This window comes from Symphalangus syndactylus, chromosome 13 (assembly GCF_028878055.3).
Source record: "Symphalangus syndactylus isolate Jambi chromosome 13, NHGRI_mSymSyn1-v2.1_pri, whole genome shotgun sequence".
Classification (NCBI taxonomy): Eukaryota; Metazoa; Chordata; class Mammalia; order Primates; family Hylobatidae; genus Symphalangus; species Symphalangus syndactylus.
The window spans coordinates 89477759-89485089 of record NC_072435.2 but is presented as its reverse complement, the minus strand read 5'-3'; the positions used below and the strand labels follow the sequence as shown (position 1 = coordinate 89485089).

The 7331-nt window shown below is 49.1% G+C and overlaps 1 pseudogene; it reads right to left on the bottom strand.

Annotated features, from left to right (window-relative positions):
- Nucleotides 1-2918: 2918 nt before the first annotated feature.
- On the bottom strand, nucleotides 2919-6317 carry LOC129460255 (REST corepressor 2-like; annotated as a pseudogene).
- Nucleotides 6318-7331: the final 1014 nt, after the last annotated feature.

The following is a 7331-nucleotide window of genomic DNA, read 5'->3' as shown; positions in this document are numbered from 1 at the left end:
ATCATAACATAACATAACATAATGTCAGATATGTTTAAGAGACTGCGAAGTCTAGGACATCACCTTAGCATTCTAGCACCTCTCTTCTCAGGGAGTATGTTTAGTGTCATGAAGTTTCTCTCGAGCCTTTTCTCCAAAACATTCACCAAAACCATCAGTTAAGAATCTGAGACAATTACTGGTTGAAAGTGAAGTATGGTAAATCATCAACCATCACGGTGTTTTTCTAGACCGGCTGGAGTTCACCCTGCAGGAAGTATGCAAACTCATCAGTTAATTACTTCTTCAGATTTGGGGAATCTCTGTAACTTCAGCAGTCTCTTGAAAATCTTTTCTCTGATATTCACGGGATTCCAGTCTGTCTCTCCTTGTATTTTCCTTGCTGTTCTTCGGAAATAGGGAGCCAAAAGGGCATCAAGGACTAGACAGAAAACGCTGATTCCTCTTTAATACAACGTTGTTTCCCGTGTCTTTGCCCTCCCATCACAGCTCTGAGACTCACTGTCAGCGTAATCCTAGGCTCTGAATCCTCTGATAACTGGCAGCTTGGCATAAACCCATTCTAAGAGAAGAGCTGCCAGAAACCAGGCCTTCATATTAATAATAACTCCGACTCTTGAAATGAATAGCAGAAGATAAGATAAACACGCAGATAACTTCACAGCCACTTGTACTTCCGCTTCCTTGAGATTCTGGTGGGGAGATGCTCTGAGCTGACAATAAAGTTGCTGGACTTCGCAGTGAGCCCTCTAGTGCTCTTCACCAAGCTGGTGTGCCTTCTCATTCTTATGTCCTTGCCACTCCCTAGAAAATAGCCCCACCAAGGTCGGGAGGAAGCAACCAATATCAGCTCTGAGCATGGGCTCTTGCGGTCCGGCAGCTTGGCGTATGGCCCCAGGGTGGGGGCAGCCCCTCTCATCACCCATCCTGGGGAAGCCCTGGGAATATGGCAGTCCAAACAGCATCTCTCAGGCACTCAGCCCCACACACAGAATCCCAAATGCAAAGTTCATGGAAGACCGAGTGTTTGCCTCGCCCTCCTGCCCCTAGTCTTTTTTTTTTTTTTTACAAAGCCTTCATTGAGGTATGACTGTCATATAAAAATCCTTACTTATTTATTATATACAACATGTTGTGCTTGGAGATAAGTCTACACCCTTGAAACCATCACCACAATCTCTTCCACCCCTTCCCTAGTCCTTCCTATTTATTTCTTCTTCCCCATCTGTGCTGAATAGTCTCTTCTTCTCCCTGCAGACCATTTCCCCACTCCTCCCCCTTTTGTTCGAGACTGAGAAATTTGACATTTATGGACATCACCCTTGCCTTTTGGCTTCTGGTTGGATTCAGCCAATGGGAAGCCCCAGCCAGAGATCTAGGGGTGGACAGCTAGGGTGAAGTTTGAATATTTATTCTCCCAGCTCCCTCTCTGCTGATCTATGCATTGGCCATGGCTCTGTCCCTCTACAAGGCCACAGCTCCTGTGGGCAGTCCTCTCTCACAGCTACACTGTAGCCACAGCCTTTCGTGGGCCCAGTAACCACTCCCTCACCCTCCTCCTCGGCCTGTGGGATTCCATGGTTGTCGCTGTGGCTAGCCTCTGCTGGTCTCCCTTCATCCGGGCATGGCCCAGCCATGGTCCCCTCCATTAATGTATCTGTTTGCATGTGTCACCTGTTTCCTGCCAGAATCATAACTGACAAACCAATCTACCTCCAAACATGGGTCTAGAGGTGACCCCAAATGATGTTTAAACCTGTACATTCACTTTGTCCACTGATGGAAAGCAGAAAGGCTGCTAGTCAAAATGGAACTCCTTTGTTTCCAAATGGTTGGTTCCCCTGAATCTGGCAATGGAAAAAAAGCTACATTTTTATTCCCTTTGCACAGGCTTTCCTACACTAAATTCAACCCGGTGATAAAGACAGATGGAAACCTGGCTGGGCAGGATTTTTTTTTTTTTCAGTTAAAACATAAAACTAAAAGAATCTTAAAAGTAAATCAGAACTACTGGGGACTAAGGGTTCAGAAGGTGGTGGGGGCAGAGGGTGGTTATGAGCTCTAAAATTCTGCTGAACGTTTGAAATATATTTTCAAACAAGATACAAAACCAAGCATGCCGCTTTTTCCTTTTTAGACATTTCTCCTTAAGTCTGAACTCCAGCAGTCCCTTCAATAAAGTTGAGAAATTCCATTGATATTCATTATTACCAAAGCAGGATTGTTAAGAGATTGCTATACTTCCTCATCTCCGGACCTCACCCTATGCCACCCCCTACTAATAATGAAGAGATAAATTGGATGTTTTTGGTTCCTTTATACTCAAGGAAACCTATGTAGTAGAGATAGAAACCCTCTAAAGATGCTACTTTTTTTAGGAGGTTTTTCTTTTTTAATTTTTAAAACATGTTGAAAAGTAAATCCATGTCTGCATAAGTTCCCAATCCCCATTTCTCCTAGCTTGTGGAAGGTGGGCCTGGTGGGCACCCTCAGCTCCTTAGTGTTTCCCAGCTGGCCCCTGAAGACAGAACTTCCCTTCCAGTCTCTGCTGCTGTAAGGCCCCTCTGCCCACCTCCCCCTGCAGCCTCCCTTCCCACCTCACCCAAGACTTATTGCTAAAAGAAGGGAAGAGGAATGAGAACAGCCAGCACACCCAACTGTCCTGTCCCACCCCCACGCTAAGGTCCCTACCCCCGACACACAAAGGGCAGGGCCCAGAGGCCAAGCCCCAGCCAACTAGGAGGCACCCATTCCAGTCCCAGCAAGGAAGCAAAAGTGCCCTTAGTCCAGCTCAAAGGCCCCTGAGCCCAGGTCATGGCCCCAAGAGATAGGCCCAGCTGCCAGGAACACATGCAGAACCCACAGGTCCGGGCTGGGCTGTCGGCAGCTCTGGGTCTTGGAAAGACCTGGCAAGAGCCCTAGCCCCTTCTGTCCTCAGTGACACCAGAGATGCCTGGGGATGGCCAGCAAAAGGGTCCTGGAGCCTGTGGTTGGTGGAGGACCTCAGGATTCAGAGTGAGGGCACTGGGGGCTCCAATCAGGGTGGGTAGGGGCTGAGGGCCAGGACGGGCAGCCAGAGCGGGGAGGTTGAGAGGCGGTGGGCACTGGTTGGGGGCCAACCGAGGCTGGAGAAAGCGGCCTTGCTGCATTGTGGGTGGCTGTCAGAGCAGAGTGGGAGCCGTGGGCAAAGGTGGCCTCAGCAGCAAGGGGCAGCTAGGGCAGAGAGGTGGGAGGTGGAGCGGGGGTGGTGCAGGGGGGCACTGATGGGGACACAGACATGGAGACCGATGTAATCTGGACCTCATCATCTTCTTCTAGGGCTGGGGCTGGCAAGGGAGCCCCTCTCCTAGCCTCCTCCATGGGGACTGTGGCTCCACGGGCCCCATCCTGCTCAGCCTCCCATTCCTGCAGCACCTCCTCCAGATTGAAGCAGCACCAATAGCTCACAAAGAAGGTCTTCACCTGGGTCAGAGTCTCGTTCCCAATCACCTCTGCAATAGCCCCAAAGTCTTTGCCATACCTCCGGATGGCTTGGGCAGCCAAAAGCTGCTCCTCTGTGGTCCAGCAGGAGTTGAACTTGGCGTTGGCCTCCAGGGGGCGGAGTGGATCAATGGCGCCCTCCGGGGCTTGGCGCAGGCTGCCGTTCCTCTGCTTTATGCTCTGTACCTCTCTCTTGGGGTCTCCAGCATCGGGCTCTCCCTCACTCAGGCCTCCTCGACTCTCTTCAAACTCATCACTGTCTTCTTTGTCCTTGCAGCCCCTCAGCCGCCGGGCCTGTTTGTCCATCATGCTAGTTCGGCTGTGGGTTTTCTTCCAAGAGTAGTGATATTTCACCAGGCTGCAAATCAACTTGTCGGGCAGCATCTGCTGGATCCACACTTGTCGTGGAAGCCAAAGGCCTGTTCACACAGCACCTTGTCTTCTACTGTCTACTCCTCAGGGAATGGGGTGAAGTTGGCCAGGTCAGCCAGTGACTTCTCCACATGGTGCTTATTCCACAAGAGCATGCCCAGCGTCTGCTCAATGCTGTCGCCATGCTTTTCCGTGGCCATCACAATATACTTGTTAAGCTTGGCATCTGACACACAGTGGTTGGGTGACCACACCAGCATCCCCTTCAGCTTCTTGTTGCTGTAGCGTGTGAGGCTCTCAGGCTTGCACTCCGGAATTACGGCCTGGTAATTGGTTCCAACGCAGATCATGCTGTCGTGCGAGTGCTCCTCCTCGCTGCTGTCATCCTCAGAGTGGGGCTGTCCGCCGTTGGGCACCGTCTTGGCCCGGCTGCGGGACGCGCATTCTCCATCACAGAGGGCATTACCCCGCTCAGCTGCCCCAGGGGGTGCGGGAGCCTTCGGAGAGCGACAGTGGTTGCCGCATTCGCCCCAAGTGCAGTGCCCGGCCTGGCCTGGAGAGGTCCCCACCTGCTATCTTCCATCTTGCCCCTGCCCCCAAGATGCTACTTTTTTAGAGGGTACTTTATTTTTACCCTGCTATGACTTCGGTACTTTAAGCATCTGAACTAGTCAATTTGAAACCTGATTCCCCTCATTTACTGGACATTCTTAATGGTGATTAAATATTTATGCTGTCGGAGGCCTTTTTTTCCCCACCATGAAAGCTGCAAATTTGGAACATTCAGGACTTTAATTGTGAGGACAGGCACACTTACAGTCATAGCCAAATGGTCGAAGATGCATTTCTCATTCTCTTTGATTTGGTGGGAGGAGGAGGAGGCATGGGGATGATGGCGAAAGGACAGGTGTCCTAGGGGCACGATCCTGGCAAACTGGATTTCTTGCTGACTGAGGACTGGACACGGAACTGTTCTGGGGCCAATCAGAAATAAGCAGAATTGCCATAAGACAAGGGCCTCTTGTGGTTGTCCTGTAGGACCACTGGAAGCCCACCCACATGGGTCCCAGAACTCATGGACCTGGGCTTCCATGTATCTCATTCCCAGCCGTGAGGGAGGTAAGGTTTGCCTTGCCAGCACGCACAGTCCCTTACATGCCCAACTGATCCTACCTCGATGGTGGCAGTTGTTACCCCCAGCCACCCTGGCCCACTGAGCAGTCCGGTGTAATGATTAAGAGCTTGGGCCTCAGCCTGGGCCACCCTGAGGGGCTTAGGTTTGCACAAGGGCACCCAGCCAAGGAGGAAAGAGGAATTAAAACCCAGCCTGTCTTCTGTTTACCAAATCTTGCACCCTGGCTTGGGGCTGGGTGTTCCCAAAGGAAGTGGCACCTTTTTCTTTGTACAAAGACACTGTAGGCCAGCAGTGATCCCAGTCAGGCCTAGGTTCCAGACCCTGTCCCACTACTCAATAACTACGTAGGCTTGGGCTCTCTGACCCTCAGCATCCTCATCATGGGTTGGAAAAATCGCATCCATCACATGGGATTTTCATGTGTATTAAATGAGATAATATGTGTAAAGCCTTTAGCACAATGCCTGGCACACAGGAAGTTGCTCCATAAATAATAAACATTATTATTATGATTACCATTATTATTACCAGGACTCTAGTGCTGTGTTAGCACTATTAGTATTAGGAGTTTGCTAGGACTGCCATAACCAAGGATCACAGACTGGGTGGCAGTGTATTTCCTCATAGATCTGGAGGCTGGATGTCCAAGATCAAGGTGTTGGCAGGGTTGGTTTCTTCTGAGGCCTCTCTCCTTGGCTTGTAGATGGTCATCTCTCAGTATCTTCACATGGTCCTTCCTCTGTACATATCTGTGTCCAAATTTCCTCTTATAAGAACACCAGTCAGATTAGATTAGTGTCCACCCTAACGACTTCATTTTACTTCTTTAAAGACCCTACCTCTAAATACAGTTACATCTGAAGCTACTGGAGGATAGGACTTCAACGTATGTATTGGGGAGATGGTGACAATTCAGCCTGTAACACACCTATTCTCCATCTCAAACCCTATCCTTAGGAAAACATTTTAACTGGCATTTGTTGGGCACATGTTTCCGCTCAGTACTGAGCCAATTTACTTCAGTTTCTTCATTTAGTTTTTCCAATAACCTCATAAACTAAAGTGCAGAGAGCTTAATGACAAGCCAAGGTCCCACAGTACGGTAGGCCCAAGCTGGGTCTTGAACCCCTTCTTCTGGCCAAGTCCATGGCTTCTACATCAGGTTTGCTGATGGATTCTCACCATATGATATTAGTGGCTGATAACACTTAATCTGTTACCCTCCCTGGTTGTTCTGTTGCAGTGGCGGCTGGCGGCCAGCCAGCCACAGCAGAGCAAACACTCTGTTCTCATAGTCTCTTCCTCTATAAAGGTTTTCCTCACTTCCCATTGCTGTGTTCTCACTGGATGTCTCTGCCTCTTCATTTCTCACCTGTTGCACTATCCTGCCAACCCCCGTATGTTCGCAATTCATTTACCTGCCTCTTGGTCCTACCGGCTTGAATTTCATGAAGGTTAAGAGGGGATGCCACTAGAGTTAAGAGTAGATGTGGGTGTTAGGTACATCAGAACCAGCAGGAACAGGGGAATGGCAACATCTGCAATCAAGTCTACATCTGTAATTGGTGGATGAGCGGCTCAGAGTCATCTCGGGATATCAAGAAGATACACGCCAGGGTGTGGTGGCTCACGCCTGTAATCCCAGCATTTTGGGAGGCCGAGGTGGGCAGATCACCTGAGGTCAGGAGTTTGAGACCAGCCTGGCCAACATGGTAAAACCCCATCTCTACTAAAAATACAAAAATTAGTCAGGGGTGGTGGTGGGCGCCTGTAATCCCAGCTACTCGGGAGGCTGAGGCAGGAGAATCATTTGAACCTGGGAAGCAGAGGTTGCAGTGAGCTGAGATCATACCACCACACTCCAGCCTGGGTGACAGAGTGAGACTGTCTAAAAAAAAAAAAAAAAAGAAGAAGAAGAAGAAGAAGAAGATACACAGATCTGTGATTTCCAAATGGCATAAAGAATAGGTCAGAAAAGTAACAACAGGAGGAGGGAGTGGAAGGGTTTTCAAGAAATGCAAGAAAGCCAGGGAGAGCAGCAGATTCAGGGGCAGGTACTTACAAAGAGGTGAGAAAGTGACCAAGAATACAAGTTGTTATAAATATTACAAGCAAATAGAACATATGAAACAGGATAGCAGATGGCAAAGCTGCCCCTGTGCTTGGGAGTAGTCCTTTTAAGCAAGGGAAGAATCTTTATTAAATATTAAATTTTGGGGTATACTGCTTTAAGAAATTTACCATCGAAAAAACCAGACTTTGAGAATAGGCAAGCATTACTAAAGCTTTATTACTAAATGCTATTTGCTGCCCATTAAATGTGTACCCCATGAATGCCGTGAAC